Source organism: Oryctolagus cuniculus, chromosome 12, assembly GCF_051225735.1.
Source record: "Oryctolagus cuniculus isolate XC-2025 breed Fujian yellow rabbit chromosome 12, ASM5122573v1, whole genome shotgun sequence".
Classification (NCBI taxonomy): Eukaryota; Metazoa; Chordata; class Mammalia; order Lagomorpha; family Leporidae; genus Oryctolagus; species Oryctolagus cuniculus.
Window position 1 is genome coordinate 49,819,976 of NC_142878.1, and position 18,858 is coordinate 49,838,833.

The window sequence follows — 18,858 nt, forward strand, 5'->3', positions numbered from 1 at the left end:
GACTGAAATAGGCACAGTGTTCCTCCCTGTGATCACCACCACTCTCACTCAGGCCTCTCTATCCAGCCTTTTTTATTTCTTTCCTTTTTAACTTTTAAAATTTATTTGGGCCGGCGCCACAGCTCAATATGCTAATCCTCCACCTAGCGGCGCCGGCACACGGGGTTCTAGTCCCGGTTGGGGCTCCGGATTCTGTCCCAGTTGCCCCTCTTCCAGGCCAGCTCTCTGCTGTGGCCAGGGAGTGCAGTAGAGGATGGCCCAGGCGCTTGGGCCGTGCACCCCATGGGAGACCAGGAGAAGCACCTGGCTCCTGCCTTCGGATCAGCGCGGTGCACTGGCCGCAGCACGCCGGCGGCAGCCATTGGAGGGTGAACCAACGGCAAAAAGGAAAACCTTTCTCTCTGTCTCTCTCTCTCACTGTCCACTCTGCCTGTCAAAAAAAAAAAAAATTTATTTGGGAGACAAATAGAGAAAGCTCCCATCTGCTGGTTCACTTTCCAAATTCCTGCAATGGCTGGGGCTGGGCCAAGCTAAAGCTGAGAGTCAAGAACTCAATCCAGGTCTCCCACTTGAGTGGCAGAGACCTAGTGACTTGAGTCATCACCTGTTGCCTCCTGGTGTCTGCCTTAGCAAGAAGCTGGAGCAGGGAGCCAGAGTCGAAGCCAGGTACTCCTATGTGAGATGTGAGCATTCTAATTGGAATCCTAACCACTATGCCAAATGCCCACCCCTAACCAGCTGTTCTGATGGTCACCGTGGAGGGTGTATGGAGATGAGATAGAACAAACTTCCCAGTCCCTCAAACAAATTTCCCTCAGTTTTGTTCACTTATTCCCCCAGAAATAATTCTGCTTTTGTCCAGTATCTACACACGAGAGCCTCAGCTCCTACAATTCAGGTTCACAAAGCCAGAGTATTTTCCTTCCATGATGAAAGAGTCCTGTAGGCAGCTCTAGGTTGGGCCCACTCAGCCTTCACTTCCAAACTGGGAAATGTAACATGTTCTCCGTGAACACTATCCCAGCATTGAACCAAGAAAGACAATTAATACGAAAATAAATCCTTTGCACAATTAAAATGAAAGACCTTGGAATATGAGCCTCATTAAATTTGCATTATTTACAGATGAAGCAGTTTGAATTACCATGTAGTTCTCATGGTATTTTTGTTTTTCCAGATTTTTTTGTTTCTGCCATTATTCTACATGCAATAGTTTTGTCATTTTAAGAGTTCAAATTTACAACAGGCATTTAATTATTTTGACAGTGTACGGCAAGATGTATAATCTCACACAAGAAAGGTTTGGTTTCTCAAAACCCTTCCTGATTTGTCCAAGAGAAAAATCTTAAAATCTGAAAGTCTAGTTGGTAAATAATGCCAATGCCGTTAGAAAACAAAAAGGATATGTACAATTCAGTCATTCTTTTATAGCTCCCATTAACAGTCAATGTGGCAACAAAATATAATGCTGTAAATCCTTCTGAGTTAAGCGAATAAAAAGGCCATAATAAAGGTCAATTTTACAGCCATCAATTTGCAATGATGGGACATTTGGTTGCCAAAGGAAGCAACAAATACAACCCAGAATTATGGTACCTCTGGGGTGGGGTGGGGGGGTGCTATTATGGCAAGAAGTACTTTGAAGAGATTTACATTGAAACCCACACTCAGAGCTCTGCTTCAAAATAATAATGTGGAATCTTTACAAATTGTTCTAACTACACGGTGCAGTGCAGAAGACATATGCATTGTCCTACTACAATGATATAGATTCACTACAGAAGGAGAAATTACAAAGGGTATTTGAAATAAATGCAAAAATAAAAAGGAAAAATGGTAGTTTTGTGAGCAATTAATGCTATCCATAATTACAATGTGCAAACAGAGAAGCCACCAGGGGACAATTGCACAATAATGAGATTTGAGGGTATTAATCCTTCTCTGAATGGTGAGAATACAATTTTTATATATATAAAAAAGTCTGAAAAATAGCATAAAATAGAAAGATGAAGATGGCTAATCTAGTACTTTTTTTTCTAAATTGGAGAAATTAAAAATTAAAATATCAAGAAGCCTCAAATCCTCGGAGGATTTGAGGATCTCCCTCTGTTCTCCACTATCTCTCTCTCATCTTCCCAACTGGTCTGCACTCGGGGAGGTATCCTTATGTTCTGTTGTGATTTATGTTTACATTCAGAACCACTCATAAACCAGAGAGAATCAGAGTGGATATTCATTTATAATCACAGATTTCTAGGCCAGGAGTGGCAGTCACACACCTATGTACCAGCCCAGGAAGAAGAGAAAACGGCCATGAGATTAAAAATGATCAACAATCGAGAGCATTAAAGGAATATTCTGTCAAGAAGGCCAGCTGAAGCTGTCAAATGGGCCATTTTCCTACTTATAATTAATTTCCCTAAATCACAAACACATTCTTAGTGTTTAAATTGGAAATAAACCATCTGTAATACCACCACAAAGAAATAAATATTGTAATATTTTAAGTATTTTTCTAGTAACTTTTCTGTCTATATATATATGTAAACATTTCTGATCATGCCATTAATATTGTCTTATAATTTGCAGTCATCATTTAATGTATTAGAAATATTTCCTAGGTCTTTCTTAATAAAGTTTTCTATTAACTGGCTAAGCCATCATTTATTTAATGAATCCTTTTGCTTATTCATCTAACAGGTATGTACTAAGCAGCCACTGTGTGGCCTATGTTGTACGTGCTCATGTGGAAAAATGAATAAATATTTCCTGACGTTGAGGAGTAAAGTGATACCCATGATACTTAGTAATTAGTACCATACTATATGCAATTTGTTGCTGGTCCCAGAGAAAAGTAACTCCCACTTTCTAGAGAGTTCAGAAAGGACTTCACATAGCTAGTAGCAATTGATGCATATGTCATTGGTTAACAGAAGTTCACAGAGCATTCAAGTGGAGAGGAGAATTTTGGAGAAAGGGAAGAGTGTGTATAAAAACATGGAGACAGGAAGTGAATGATAGGGTCGGCCCACAAGAAAGAATAAAAAAGACTGAGCTTTATCAGATAAGTAAAACCTTCAACCTTCTCTCTTCCTCACATCTGACTTTAAAAACTTTTATTTAAAAAAAAAAAAAAAAAAACAAATCCTGGGTTTATTTATGCTTCTCGTTCTTTCTGAGTATGACCAAACCATGACGTGGTGTCAAAATGGAGAAAGCAAAAAAAAAAAAAAAAAAATCACCAGAAACAGGTGGATTTTAAAAACTTTAAGTAAATATGTAAATATTTCATATAAAATTGGAAAGGAGGATATAAGTGACCAAACTTACGTTTATCCTAAAATATACTAGTTCTAAAAATCAAAAAGGATGGACAAATGCTAACAATAGCACTAGGCAGCAGTGAAACAGGACCCAAATGTAGAATGTGTTCAAGGTTACCCAAAGAGTATTGTCAACTCTTGAAATCCATAGACTATAGCCTAACAGACAAGAATGGCTCCATAAGGGCTGCTGGGGATTAGGAGGCAAGAACTCTTCTAAAACTCTTGAATCTGCTGATCAAAGACATACATAACATTCTGCCCTCCAAGTCTCCTTGTAGCTACTTGGATTTATCCTTTGATTACCTACTTCAAAACTGTTCACCTGCCTTGTGGAGTCATTACCAACAGGCAATAACTTCAGTCTATTGCAAGATGTGGCAACTTTCCTCTCAGCCACAAGCAAGATACTTACCAAGCAAGGGGGAAACATGAAGTGTCCGGAAATGGTACATGATGATGCCAAAGGATAGTCTCGACTCACTCACTACCATCCTGAGATCTACGAGATTAATATATCAGTCCAAACGGAAACTGTACTGGCAACACTCTACTAGAGATGAAGCTTTGTAAAAGCCTTCCCATACCCCTTGCCATGAGGAGTCCTGTTCCCCTCCCAACTGAGGAAGAGTGCTATCCTCTAAATTGAAGGGAATGCATCCATAATAAAAGCAGAACAAGTCTGACAATGGAATGACAAAGCTAGTTGATGCTCCCTTCTGATAAGGGGCATCCAGGGCTGCATTTGTCAATTTAATATTAATCATGTTAAGGTTTTAGTGCCTGATAAGAGAATTGAATTTTACTTACTTATTTCCATAGAAACTAGAGTTTGCAAAGACATTTAGCATTTGATTTCTTAATCACATATTCCTAAATGTTATTCAAAAAACAGCATTGGTTTTCAAGGACTAAAAACTGGGAGCAGAAAGAGACTGATGAAAAGAAATGAGTTACTCAACTGTTAGGGTGTATTAATCAGCTGATATTTTAAAAATTAAATCAATGTGTTTATTATAAACCAGGTTCAGAAAGGAAATGTGCCAATAAGTATGTATACATAAACTGCTGCTCCAGATTCCCACTTGTGGTAAACATGCCTAAATATTTTTCAAGCTATAAAAGGAAACCCAAATAAATACCAGCTGTGCAGGTTTGTCTAGGAACCAAAAAATATGAAAAGAAAAAGAATGCACAGCTATATCATTAGTGCAAAATGGATTGAAAAGATTGCAAACGACGGACAATGGGTTATGATGTCAAGAGGACATGGAAGTAAGCAACTTCTTGTTCCCTGCTAGAATCTTGTCCTCCTATTCATTATACAAATGGTTGGTAGTAGAGTCACATAGGATTACGTGAAAAGGTTATTTCTACTTCTCTGTTCTCTCCGGCTCTCAGTCTCACTCTCTCACTCTGTGTATGTCCATGCCTGTCTCAATTGCTCCGTGTGTGCTTTTCATGAGTCTCTCTCTTTGTGTCTCTATGTCTTTGTCTATGTTAGTGTGTGCATGTGTTTATGTGTCTTTCTCACTTACTCCATTATTCCTCTGTTAGCAAGGCTCTAGCTTTCCTCTCCTTCTCTGACTTTTCTGCTTCCAAATGAGCAAAAGCAAACAAGAAAGCCGGAGGCCTTGTTTACATTACATCCCAGAGAACAAAGGCTAATTAAATTGAATCTAGATTTTTAGGTTCCCAAGAGGTTGGATCAAGTATATACATTTAGTTCAAACAACAGAGGCTACAAAAAGGCACATGGTGTCTCCTAATGCAAATGTGGTCTCAGGGTCACATTTTGGGTTGGAGGGGGGCAGGGACAGTGCTGACACAGAGGAGAATGAATAGAAACATCCTTCAATGCCAGTGGGACCGTGTTCATGAAGACTTTCCTAATTAAACTAATGCAAAAAGATGTTCTGCTTAGCACTAAAGTTCATGCCATTTATACTTTGGCCTTTTAGCTGTGTGACCTTGAGAAAGTTATTTTTTCTCTGATTTTTAGTGATAGGAAGTAGCTCACTGAATTAAAGATTGAATCTGTGAATATAGGTGACAGTAATTATGACTGATCTTGCCACAGGGTCAGTGTTCAGTAAGGGACTGTTGCCCTCTTTAGGGTTCTCTCTTTAATGTGTGCCTGATCTCTTAAAAGATACTATGCTAGCAGAGTGCCCCCACAACCTCCTAGCTAGCCCAGAGCCACAAACAGAGCAGGTGCTTAGAAAATTCCTGTTGATTTTATAAATACTTTTTATGATTTATTTATTTTAAAGGCAGAGATACAGAAAAACAGAAGGAGTTTTTCCATCTGCTGGTCCAATGCCCAAATGGCCACCACGGCTGGGGCTGGACCAGACCAAATCCAGGAGCCAGGAGCTTCTCCCTGTTCTCCTATGTGAGTACAGGAGCCCAAGTAACTTGGGCCATCCTAAGTTGCTTCCCAGGTGCATTAGCAGGGAGCCGGATCCAAAGTGGAGCAGCTGGGACTTGAACCAGTGCCCATGAAACGCTGGCACTGCAAAAGTCAGTTTAACCTTCTATGCCACAGCACTGACTCCTATAAATACTCTTGGGAACTGAAGAACTAAAATCAAATGAATGTCTTGCATTTATTATTATGTTCTGGATGAACAAAAGGAATTTCTGATTGGATATCAAATGAGTAAGTAAGTAGATAGTCTCAGATGGCCTCAAGAGAAAAGTGGGATTTTTTTTTTCTCGTAGGAATACAGATTCCTAGGATGAACGTAGAGGAATAAATGCTGAATTACACAGTATTGGTCACATACATAACCATGCCATCTATATTTGACACTGAGTTGCCTGTAATGGTCTCAAACTTTCTTCCACATAACTTCAAAGTGTTCAGAGAACGATCATAACCTTACTGTGAAATCCTGCCAACCACATACATGAAATTTAATTTTTCTAAGAGGAGAATGCGTGTCTTTTTTTTCACTACTGTATCTTGAAAACTAATTGTGACATTATAGATGCTCATTATATGCTTGTAAAATGAGTGAAATAAATGAAGAACAAATCTTAACACCATCCTCAGTAGGGCCAGCTTCATGGGTCCATGAGCCATCCAGCTGTCCAAGGCTCCACTTACAAGGACCCCATGCTTGATGTAATGCAATGTGTTCATCATCTTGATATTCTTATCCATTTTTGAGCACAGGAGTCACATTTTCATTTCATACTGACCCAACAATTATTGACCCAATCTTGCTACCAGTGCAGGTGACTGACACTGGGGGATTATCTGCCTCTCATGCTGCCCAGCAGTAAACCCAAGGAAAAAGCCCCAGGAATGGGGATGCTTACAGTGCATCCGTGAAGACCCCATGGAAATGCAGGCCCACTCACTTACTCAATTACAGATGTTCTAATCCTGCCACCACATGCATCATTCCCAAGAGGCTTCTACTTCACTGTCCCCTCTGGCTTCAGCTTTTATCTCTCAAAGAGGAGGTCAACATTATAGACAAATACTTCCTGGGGTCCAGTCACTCTGCTCCTGATTCCAGAGACCAGTAGTGTCTTACTCGCCCACCCACATACGGGGACTTCACATTGTGGTTATTAGCTGTGTATTCTAATTACAGTGTATGGGGTTTCTATTTATTCCTTGAAGTATAGGTTTCAAGTCAAAGCAAACCAGACTGCTTGTGGTGATTCCAAGACAAGCCATCTAACAAGCTATGGCATAAAATTTAGGACTCAGTGTTAGAATATTAAATCTCCAGTAGCATGAAGAGTTAATAAAAAAAATTACACATTAATCTATACTTTATTGCAGGCCTCTACTTGACATGTTTTTCTTTTCAAATATCATTTTCATTATTTTTTATTTTAATAGAGTGGTGATCTTCAATTCAAGCACCCTGTCTCTGATCATAATATATGTTCTCACTCTCAATGAAAATTTGCTCTTGTCACATAGGAATCTACTGTTATTAGATTCTATCGCAATAATTTATTAATTTCAAGTCCATTAAATGATGACACCCTGGGCAAAGAAAAATATTCCATACCGAAGAAATCATTCTACTGCAGAACTTTTTAGTTATTTTAAAATTACTTACAAGCGTTAATCATTATTTTAGAAGAATTGTCATGGGAAAGAATAGCACTAACATTTGAAACTAACAAAGATCATCAGTATCTGTTAATAATTCCATATTTATTTATTAGCTTCAATCTTTGTCTAACCCATCACAGTTTAAATGCTCCTATTAATGTTACACAAAGTCCTGAATGTATTAAAACATCAAGTTGATGAACGAGAAGAGGATTTATCCCTACTGAGTTTTGTAGAAGCCTTCTTTGAATACCCCCTTCAATTCTTGGTGCATTTAAGCGTGTTGTTTGTTTCCCTTGGGGCAGCATAGTATTTCTTTTGTTTCTTTCTTTCTTTCTTTTTTTTTTTTTTTTTTTTTTTTTTTTTAAGGCAGAGGTAGACTGTGAGAGAGAGACAGAGAGAAAGGTCTTCCGTTGGTTCACTCCCCGAATGGCCGCTACTGCCGGTGCATTGCGCCTATCTGAAGCAAGGAGCTGGGTGCTTCCGGTGCTTCCTCCTGGTCTCCCACGCAGGTACAGGGCCCAAGCACTTGGGCCATCCTCCACTGCCTTCCTGGGCTACAGCAGAGAGCTGGATTGGAAGAGGAGCAACTGGGACAGGACCAGCGCCCCAACCGAGACTAGAACCCGGAGTAATGGCGCCATAGGTGGAGGATTAGTCTAGTGAGCCGTGGCGCCGGCAAGCATAGCATTTCTAAAGATACACAAAGGTGAAACTCTTTTCTGGCATGCATGGACCATACTTCTCTGTTCCTCCCAGCTTTCCTGCAATCATTTGCTCTTCCCTACTGCCCTTTGTTTTTTATAGTTTATCTGTCTTGGATAGAAAAAGCACAGCCTAACCTGAGCATTGAGTATCCTAGATAGGGAATGCTATGCTTAATTTTCTAAAATACTGACAAACTGAAAATAACTTCAGTTTACAAATAGAAAGACAAGCGGTGGATTAGGAAGAAACTTTGTGCAGCTAAATCAATGAGTCAGCAGTGGATCTCCCCTCCATATAAACAAATTTAATACCAGTCACTAATAGCTCCCAAACATATGAGTAAGCCATTGTTATGCCAAACACTGGCATCCGTTAACTAGTGATTACTGCTTAAGGACATAAAAAGCTTTTGTTACTATTACCAAATCATTCTGAAGACAAGACATGGAGGAAGTTTATGGCAGTACTGAAAATACCCTGTGTTATGAAACCAGGAGGGATGCTGTATACCGATTTTCCCATCCACTACTGGGAAGTGTAGTAGCCAGGTTTCATTATTTACTTACTTACTTATTTGAAAGGCAGAGTTACAGAGAGGCAGAGGCAGAGAGTGGTCTTCTATTAGTTGGTTCACTCCCCCAGTGGCAGCAACGGCAGGAGCTGGGCTGATCTGAAGCCAGGAGCTTCTTTTGGGTCCCCTATGTGGGTGTAGGGGCCCAAAGACTTGGGTCATCTACTTTTTTCCCAAGCCATAGCAGAGAGCTAGATTAGAAGTGGAGCATCCAGGACTCAAACTGGTGCCCATATGGGATGCTGGCATTGCAGGGGTGGTTTTACCCGCTATACCACTGCATCAGCCCCTAACATTTTATTACTTTAACTAGAATGCCCAAGAGTAGCTTCTTGGGAAGGAAATGATTAATTTGGCTCATGGTTTGGAGATTCACAGTTCATCAGTCTAGTGGAGCATGTATAGATGAACAATCATGTGATGAGCCAGGAAGTAGAGAGAGAAATTATGTCACACTCTACTTACATAACCAACTCTTTCCTGAGAACTGCCTTCTGAAGGCAAGTCCCCAGTAAACTAAAGAAATCCCACCGGGCCTACCTCCTGAATGCCACAATTAGATCAATTTTCCACCTTATCTTACCTATTAGCATTAATCCTGTAACTGTCAACTGATGAGTTTGGGGTTTAAATGTCTACATAAGTATGAGCTGCCAAGTCCTGTTCAATCCATAGCAAGTGGTCTCTGGTTACCCTATATGCCAAAGTCTATATTCCTCACCTGGTACATATCTGGCCTACTTTTTCAATCCATCTCTTTTGTGTTACATATATGGAAGCTGTCAGTGACTAAGCCTTTGCTTCTGAGTTCTAAACTTACACTTCAACCTATTCAGCTTTCTGAGGCTATGGCTGATACTCTGCAAATAGTATTTCTACACAATAGAAATACACAATAGAAATTCACAAATAATATTTCTAGTATTCTCTGTTAAGTTCAGCCAGTAGGGGACAACAGATGTAGGTTGCATACTAGAGAAGCAATAGCCAGACCACTCCCCATTCTCATATGCCTGAGTCCCAGTTCCATAGGCCTCACCTGAAGTCTTCCAGGTTTTAGTAATTCCAATGTCCTTCCTTTGCTCCTCGGCCCAGATTCATGCAATTACTGCCTCTATAATAGATTACTGGTTTTCTCTTTTTCTGTTATCTAGTTGGTAACTTTATGTCTAGTTAAAATTCTTTAGATTACATTCAGACTGATATACTCAAGTAGCAGTCGTGTTTAATCTACTTTGACACCTTGTAGTTTCTGTACCCTCTCCTGGAATACTCCCAGTGTTCTCTGGAGACAGAAGCTTAAATGTTCTTCAATGCTCATCTTAAATATTTCTTCCTCTATAATGCTTTTTGCGACTTTCTGAAACAGGATCACTCCCTCATGATTAGTACAATCTCAGTTTGTATCTACTGCTATATGCCACTTAAGACTATATTTATGGACTATCTTCATGCTAAACTAGGAGCTTCATAGAAACATGGCTTACATCAGATGCATCTCAGACTCCAACACATTACCTGGTACACAATAAATTCATAAATTCTTATTTAACTGATTCATTTTGTGTTCATGAAATCCAAGATTTTCCAAGTAGATTTAGAAGTAGTCTTTCATTTCAGTATATAACACTTTTGTTCACTTTGTGTTCAGGTGTAATTAGAAAGATGGCAACTCAAGGAAAATACCCACATTACCCAATTAGGTTACCAATTCTATATTTAGAAACTACATACCACAGTATCTGAAATAAACATGAAATAAATATTAACTTTAATTTTTTGTCCTATTACTAACTAGTGATGGCTTTCTACCACTGACCTAAGCATAAAGTCTTCAGTAGGATATTTGAGAAATTTATTAATATAGCCCAAACTATTTTTTCTCATACTGATTCATATATTTAGCTTCTAACACAGGATTTGGTCAACTGTGGCCCATCCCAAAGAGTGGACTAAACTCACACCACTTTTTTTGAAAGGTAGTAGGACAGAGAGATCTTCCATTTGCTGCTTTATGCCCCAAATGCCCACAATAACCATGAACGGATCAGACTGAAGCCAGAAGTCCATAACTCAATACAGATTTTCAATGTGTGTGACAGGGACCAATTACTTGAGCCATCACCAGTTGCCTCCAAGGTATGCAATAGCAGATGTTGGAATTAGGAGCAGTCCCAAAACCCAAACCTATGTACTTCAATATGGGATGTGAACATGCTAAGTAGTATCTTAACTACTACAACAAATGCTCTCCCCTCTGACACCATTTTTGTAAATAAAGCTTTATTGATATGCACCTATATTCATTTATGTATTGTTACCTTCAAATCTATTTTTCCATCTAATTGTTTTTGTCTCCTACTAACACATTTGTCTCCTACTAGACAACATACAACTGTTATCTGTATGTACTGTCTGTGATTGTTTTCACACAACGAAAGCAGAGTTTAGTAGTTATGACAGAGATCACATGCTCCACAAGTCCCAAAATATTTACAATTTGGACCTTTATGGAAAATGTTTGATGACTCCTGTTCTAGAGTTCTGCCAAGCCAGAATTATAACCCGATCCACACAATTCTGTTCCTAATGGCTATGCCTCCATTTTTACCAATCATGTCCTAATAGTTCTTGAAATGTTTCTGACCTGGCCGAATAAACGTCACCATTGCCTCCTTTTGAAATCTAGTTTAATTTTTTATCACCTAAAGCACTGGTATTTTACTTTCAGTTAACACTTTTATTATCATATTTCCCCTTAAGAATTTCAGGTTCTTGGAGTATAGGTTATAGAATTTATGTATTTTTGACCTCTGACAAGCTTGGAAACCAGTAGAAACTTTATTATAAAGAGTTGCCAAGTTGAGTCAAATAGAATTGAATTATTTACTACCCATTTACTTATACTCTCCTCTCAACAATCAGACCCCGGAGGATAACACATCACACCACAGACCAGTTAATGGGTCAGCACAACAGCTTGTTTCTTTCTTGGAACTTAATAGCACCACTTAATCAAGAGAGCCAGTTCCTGATCTGACCATGGATAACCAGTTATCTAAAATCTTGAATCAAATCAATTTCAAAACTACTTGGGGGACTTAAGGGAAACCATGGCTATTTTTAAGACTATTGTGTAAGATCCTGAAAGACTTGTGATCTGAATGTAGCTTTTACCAATGATTTGAGCTAATGAGGCTATTGGATGATTCACCTTAAATTTCCTCCAAATCATGAACCACAAAATCATTTTCCAGAATTGTTCTGTTGGTGATTATAAAGCAAACAGAAGGAGATCTGAAACCAGAGCAAATTCAGTCTTCCTTTATAATTAGACATTCCTTTACTCTCTACCCATAATTAATATACTGTTTTGTATCTAATAAATTGTAAAACTATAAAGATATATAATTCAATAAATATGGTTATATAAATACAATATAATTGTATATGCTAGAGATAGTAGCACAGAATGATGTATTACTTCGTTTTAATAAAATTAGAATTAATTGATTCTATTCAACCTGCTTAAGTTATCTTTATCACTTACAAATCTCTAAAAAAAAAATTCAGAACCCTAGAATTCTCTTGAAATATTTCTTGGTTAATAAAATATGTCAATTTAAGAAGGCAAAACTCTTACTAAACTAGTTTACTTTAACAATATTTCTTCCAAAGTTGTATATTGCCAAGTCATGGTTAAGTCATCTGATATTTGAGTCCTGTCTAATCATAGATGCCCGAGGTTCAAAGTATAATCCTCTAGAAGAAATGTGTATGAAATGCTTGCCTTAAATCAGCATGTTTCTTCCTCTTTATTCTATGATGTCCTATACTTTGATATTAATCATATCCTAACCCCATCAATATTACCTGTACTGTTATTTCAATGTGGCAGATGATCTCAAGCAATAGCAATGATCAAGCATCTATGTAAAGTATGAGGTTTCAAAAGCCTTTGGTGTCATTCTATTCCTCAAATATGCAGGGCCACTTACATATCAAAATAAGTTGCTACTCTTCAAGAGGTGACACATCTGGCCTATTAAAGCCACAAGCTAAGGAATATAGCAACCTGACCATCTCAACATGGGATATGACCCTTAAAAAATACTGTATAAAGAGTGACACATGGCCCATTTACAAAATGGTAAATTAAATCTTAGGATATCAATGCCTTGGTCTGAATCCAAAGGCAGCACTGCAAGAGTAAATATAAAGATTTATATTTAGAAAGATGTAAGGAAGATCATTCAGATAACAACTTTATCAGAATATCAGTGTTGTGAACACACTATAACTTTGAAATTTTAGTGCCTTACAAAAGTGTAATAGACTTGTAGATGGACAAAATTTGGAAAAATTTAGATTTCAAATAGACTAGAGATCTCTATTTTATGTACAAGAAAAATGAAACTCAAAGAGTTGCAGCGTTTTATCTGAAAGTTGCGCAGGTAATGCGCAGTAGTAGAGTGTGGTTAACAACACGTATCGCCTTAGAATCTATTCCTCTAAGCTGCTTTATTTGTTTGGAGACACAAATATCACATATCTTCTGTGCATGTACTGTGTTTATGCTAAGGGAAACTTACCACCTTCAAAGAAGGAAATGTAGTCAACAGAAAAATCATTTTAAAAAGACAAAATTGGCCAGATGGATGGAACAAGCAACAGCAAATCCATTATTGGTAGCCTGTAGGCTTCTCCATCCATGAGCAGAGGCTAGAGTCCCCCTTCCAGCTGACTGACCCTGAAGCTATCATAGATTTGCTCATTTGAAACAAACCAACACTTACTCTTTTCTCTACAAGAAGACATACAAAAACAGCCCTATGAGTTTACAATCCTCAACAGTCTATCTGACATGAGATAATACATGCATTCTCAGGATTTCTTCCTTAAATATTTGAAGATTCTTATAAAAATTTACATAGCTGACATCACAGGTGGCCAGGACAAAAAAGAAATGATCCAAGAAAATGTGTGACCAAAATAAATGTTGGGGGACATTTGGCAAAATTGTTGTAAATTTTAGAACATATGTTTTTACTTTGTGCTTATCTTACCAGATATTGATCTGAATAATACTATCATTTATTTAGCTATTTCACTTTTTGCCTCTTACCTGATATATTACTCATTTTTTCCCCTAAATATACATATGAGAGCTAATGTCTCTGGATTGGAACACTGTCACAAGATAATGGTCCCCTGTTGTTGGATAAATGCCAAAGTAAAGCTAGATGTTTATTTAAAGTTTGTGTTGAGACAAAGTGAGAAACATTGATTATAAGAAAATGTCCTGGGTCGGCACCGTGGTTCGGATCAGCGTAGCTCTGGCCTTTGCAGCCATTTGGGGGTTGAACCAACAGAAGGAAGACCTTTCTCTCTGTCTCTCTTACTGTCTAACTATGTCAAATAAATTAAAAAAAGAAAATGTACTAATATAGCAGCTTCATTTCTGTTGTACCAAATGACTCATGCTTATACAACCATTTTCTTTAGTAGATCTTAGAGTGGTACAAGTTAAAGTAGCTTACAGTACAACAGAGGAACTACATTCTGATCATTGAAGAGAATCAAACTTGGCATGATATGCAGCCAATCCAACAGCTGTTCATAGCTACTAAGCCTATTTCCTATTCCACCGAGTTATGTGTACCAAAAATTTCTCGTAAGTTGAGGTTAGTTGTATTCCAACTATAAATAAAGCTTGGCTATTGCACAATTTGGTACCATGTTTTTCCTTCTAAAGAATTTTTGCATCGCATTTTAGAAATGTCACTCATATTCAAAAGGTGGGAGGGCTAAACTCTTTCACTTTTCCTTACAGATAACTAAATGTGCAAGAGCACGTGTGTGGAAACAAAGATCTAGTCCAGGTTTTGAATTGCAATGTATTGACCTTTTCAAAAATTGGCACACAAAATACACATTTGCTGTTTTGCAAACACATCCAAATTTCAGAGTGCTGACAGCTCACAGCTCGAATTTTGTTCCAGGAGGTTTGAGTTAGCATGGTGGTCCATTCAAATTGGCCCAAGAAAAACCATGAGGGAGATCTGAAATTCAGAGTTTTCTTCAGAACTTGAGACAAAGTATGACTCTCTGGAAGGAAATCCTTGGTGTATCAGAACAGGGGGAAACAGTAAGGGCTTTTCACTGGGGGCAGGTTTTGTTTAAAGAAAAAAGGAGGATACCAAACCAAATTAATTACCCAAATTTCTTCAGCGTTCAGGAGACTTTGAAGTTTTGTATCACATATTTAAAGCAACTTATCTCAAACTTCCAAGTTCCGAAAGTCAAAGACAGTAAGAGGAAGGCGACTGAAGAGAAACATATTGTGTTGCTAGAGAGAACAAAGATAATGGAGAGGCTGGAAATGCATTTAAAAGCATTTTCACTTAATTTTCTTGTCATAAGGAAGGAAACAATAAACCAAAAGACAGAGGTGGTATAATTATGTGTGTGTGTGTGCAAGTGTGTATGTTGAGAAAGATATCTATTTCTTTATGCAAATTTTACTTTGTAATTATGAGTGCCGGAAAGAATAGATTCTTCTTCAGTGAGCGCCTATTAGATGTGTCAGTGCATGTGTGCATCCATGTCCAAAAATCACATTAAAGATATCACACATCAGCCAGCATTTTCTTTGACTTTAAGTGGAGTCAGATTTCTAATTGCATAGTTGTTATTGTATAACAATTTAAAATATTGTATAACAATTTAAAACACTGGGTTCAAGCATCCAATAGATTCACCAGCTGAAAGATTAGATAACCTAAGAAAAATTATTTTATCTAATTATTTATTCCTCTACCTCCCAAACATGGATCTGTACAAACTAAATAAAATACTTCATGAAAAAGTGTTTTTACATTTTTACATAGTGGTAGTACTCGGTACACAATAATCACTCAGAACCTCTATTTTAATTCATATATAGCAAAATATTGAACAACCCAGAAATGCCTGTAGCCGGGAATGGGCAGCATTGTGTGTATGAGACTGAAGTGTCTGAAGAAATCTGTTAGACAATGAGGCTGCAAGAAGTCACTGTCTGGCTCACTCACTACCACACCTGAACAATGAATGCGAATTGTTCTCCATTTGCTTGGGAAAAAAGAGGTCAATTGTACTATAAACACAACTGATCTAGATATTCTAGCAAAATTACGCATATAAACGAAAATTAAAAGGTAGTAAGTACATGAGTGGACTTGATTCTGAAATCATATTAATATGGTGCCCTTTGATCATTCACCAAAGTGTGTTTCTCAATCTCAGCTAAACATGAAGATCACCAGGGAAATTTTTTAAAAAACTACTCTTTGGGCTCACCTCACCAGAGATTCAGATTTAATTGATCTTGAGCAAGGTACAAATACTAGTATTTGAGAATTTCCCCAGGTCAATCTAATATGCTACCAAATTTGCAAACCAACATCTAAAGGGATCATCATACAGTTAGTGTTCACTTCAGACAATGAGAAATTATAGCAAAAAAGTAGATTACACAGGTATCTACAGTCTCCCACAGATTGGACATTATGTAATAACAAGAAGGAAGTGTTGTTAGCGCCATGGCTGTTCATTTTGTTTTGGCTCCTGTATTACAGTTCAGATAGTTTTATGTTAAGAACAGAGGGAAATGAATATAATAATATATCCTATGCACGGGCAAACAGGACTAACACCTGCCTCATAGACTTCCCTTGTTCTTTATTAAGATCACTCAATTTATGACAGTTACATACTTAGGTTGTGATATGCCTCTCCACATTATATAAAGCTTAACACAACAGGATTCCCAAAATTTCTTCAGAGGATTTTCATTGTAAATATCTAGCCTAATGTTTTCCTATTTGATTTAGCCATTCCACAATAAATTACCATTATTATGACTATACAATTTTAATTGGCTATGTAGATTCTTATCTTCAATTGGTAATACTTTGAATTCATTGGCACTTTTAGCTAGTCTCTGAATATTATCATATACAATACAGATATGAACAAGCATTGTTCTAGTTCAGTAATCAGAGTGACTGATATAGGTCAAATTTTACTATTGTTTTCATTTGAAATTCTCATCTTTATTTCTTAAGTATTCTACATGCTAATGGAGCAAGGGGTAGGATTTAAATGTAATACTTAAATATCTCCCAACTTAGTTCTGTGGGAGATTAGAATATGCTTTCCCCAAATGAATTAAATAGTTGAACTGTAAACAAGAAGCAAAAGATACAGGAAATCTCTCTGTTCTTTTTGTTTGCCTAAAAACAGGACAAAGATTCAGAAAGACAAAAGATATTCTCCCTCCTGCAACAAAGGTTAACCACTGGTAACAGCTTTAAATCTTCAACATCCTTGAGATGATACAGAGTCATTAAATTAATAAGCTTTACTGGGTTGGGTGATTAATGGTTAAGATCCTGGTTAGGGTGCCCACATCCCATATCAGAGTACTTGAGTGCAACTCTTCACTGTGGCTGTTAACTCCCGCTTCTTGCAAATGCTCATCCTGCAGACAGTGGCAATGGCTCCAGTGCTTGGGTTCCCACCACTCATGTCAGAAACTTGAATTGAGATCCCAGCTCCCCATTTATAGCCCACCCCAGTCCCAAGATTATTGCCATCATTAGAGAGGGAACCAGTAGATGGAAAATCTGTCTCTCCATTGATTTGTCTCTCAAATAAATATACTTTAAAAACACTTTTAAACAGGCTTTATTAATTATCAGCCAAGTTGCTGCCTGCAGAAATTAGAAATCATTTTCCTTTATCTTTACACTTCTCTAAACTTTTCTTTGTTGGATATGCTATTTAAGGCAGAGTTCTAAGTCACTGCTTTGTCAACTTTGTTCAGGTTTTCTTCATGATATGCCCTGCATATGTTCATAAACTTGCTTACTTTTATCTTATTATTTTGTTTAAACAATCTATCTCAACTACAAACTTATGAGTATTGAGCAATTATATTTCTTCCCCAATGGTACCAAACTATTTCACTTTTGTGAGGACACACAGGTTATGGTAGATTCTTTGTACAAATGGCTCTGATTCTCTTTCTATCAGGAAATGGAGTCTATTTTCCTGCTTGAGCCTAGGATTGTCCGTGACTTCTTCTAGTGAATACAGTGTGGCAGAAGTGACAGCTTTTAAGTTCTGAGTCTATACTTCAAGGGACCAGTTATGCTTTTGTTCTTTAACTGTCTAGAAACTCAGCTACCACCATAATTTTTTAAGCCTGGACTAGACTGCCAGAGGATGTGAGAATGTGTGGAGGAAAACTTAGCTAGCCATCCTAAAACAGCCCTCAGCCAGCTGATTTATTTCTAACTGCTTTGTATAGAATCGCCTAGCTGAGATTACTCAGACCTAAGGAGAAAAGACTCACCCAGCAGACATGCATATTCACAAAATAACTGCTTCTTATGTAAGCCACTTGGTTTTGTTATTATTTTATAATATTCTATTGAAATAGAGAACATTTGATTTGTAAATATCAAAATATTTTTAAAAAGACAAAGACTTTTCCAAAGTACAAAGCCTATCAAAGTACTATTTCCATAGATATTCTGAATCTCCAGAAAATAAGTGATTTTACATTGATCATTTCCAGTTGTAAACCTCCACGATTATAAACAAAATTCAATTACATGTGAATTACAGTACCTCACAGGGATAGATCAGTAATAGCTAAAGCCAGTCATGAGAGAAAAGGGCAGTGGGCCTGGAGCACAAGTTAGTCCTCAGGAAAAGTCAGACTGGCTGAATAAGCAGTATGGTTTTCATCACAATACAGTTGTTTTTATTGCACTGTGCTTTTACATGTGTGTGTTTTAAAAGCTCACTGTTTATTTTTTATGTATATATAAAACCCACTTTCAAAGAATAATGCAGATTGCTTCATTCCGGATGCTGTATGTTGGTACCAGAATCCTCTGGCCTGACATTCTGAACTGTTTCATAGTCCACCACAGTACAAATCATCAGTAAGACGGCTTGGGGTTGGAACAAGGAGACTGATTACCAGAGGAATTTGAAATAGATACCGTTGAGTTCATTTCGCCTTTTGCCCAGAGCATGTGATTCCTAAACCTAACCACTGAGCTGTGGCATGAACTTAATTAAAACCTAATAATATGATAGTTATAGAAGAAAAAAGA

At 37.6% G+C, this 18,858-nt stretch overlaps 1 long non-coding RNA gene across 1 annotated transcript in view; it reads right to left on the bottom strand.

The window, feature by feature from the left end:
* The window catches only part of LOC103351184 (uncharacterized), a 430,373-nt gene that overhangs the window by 39,205 nt on the left and 372,310 nt on the right, over positions 1–18,858 (bottom strand). The window lies entirely within an intron of this gene.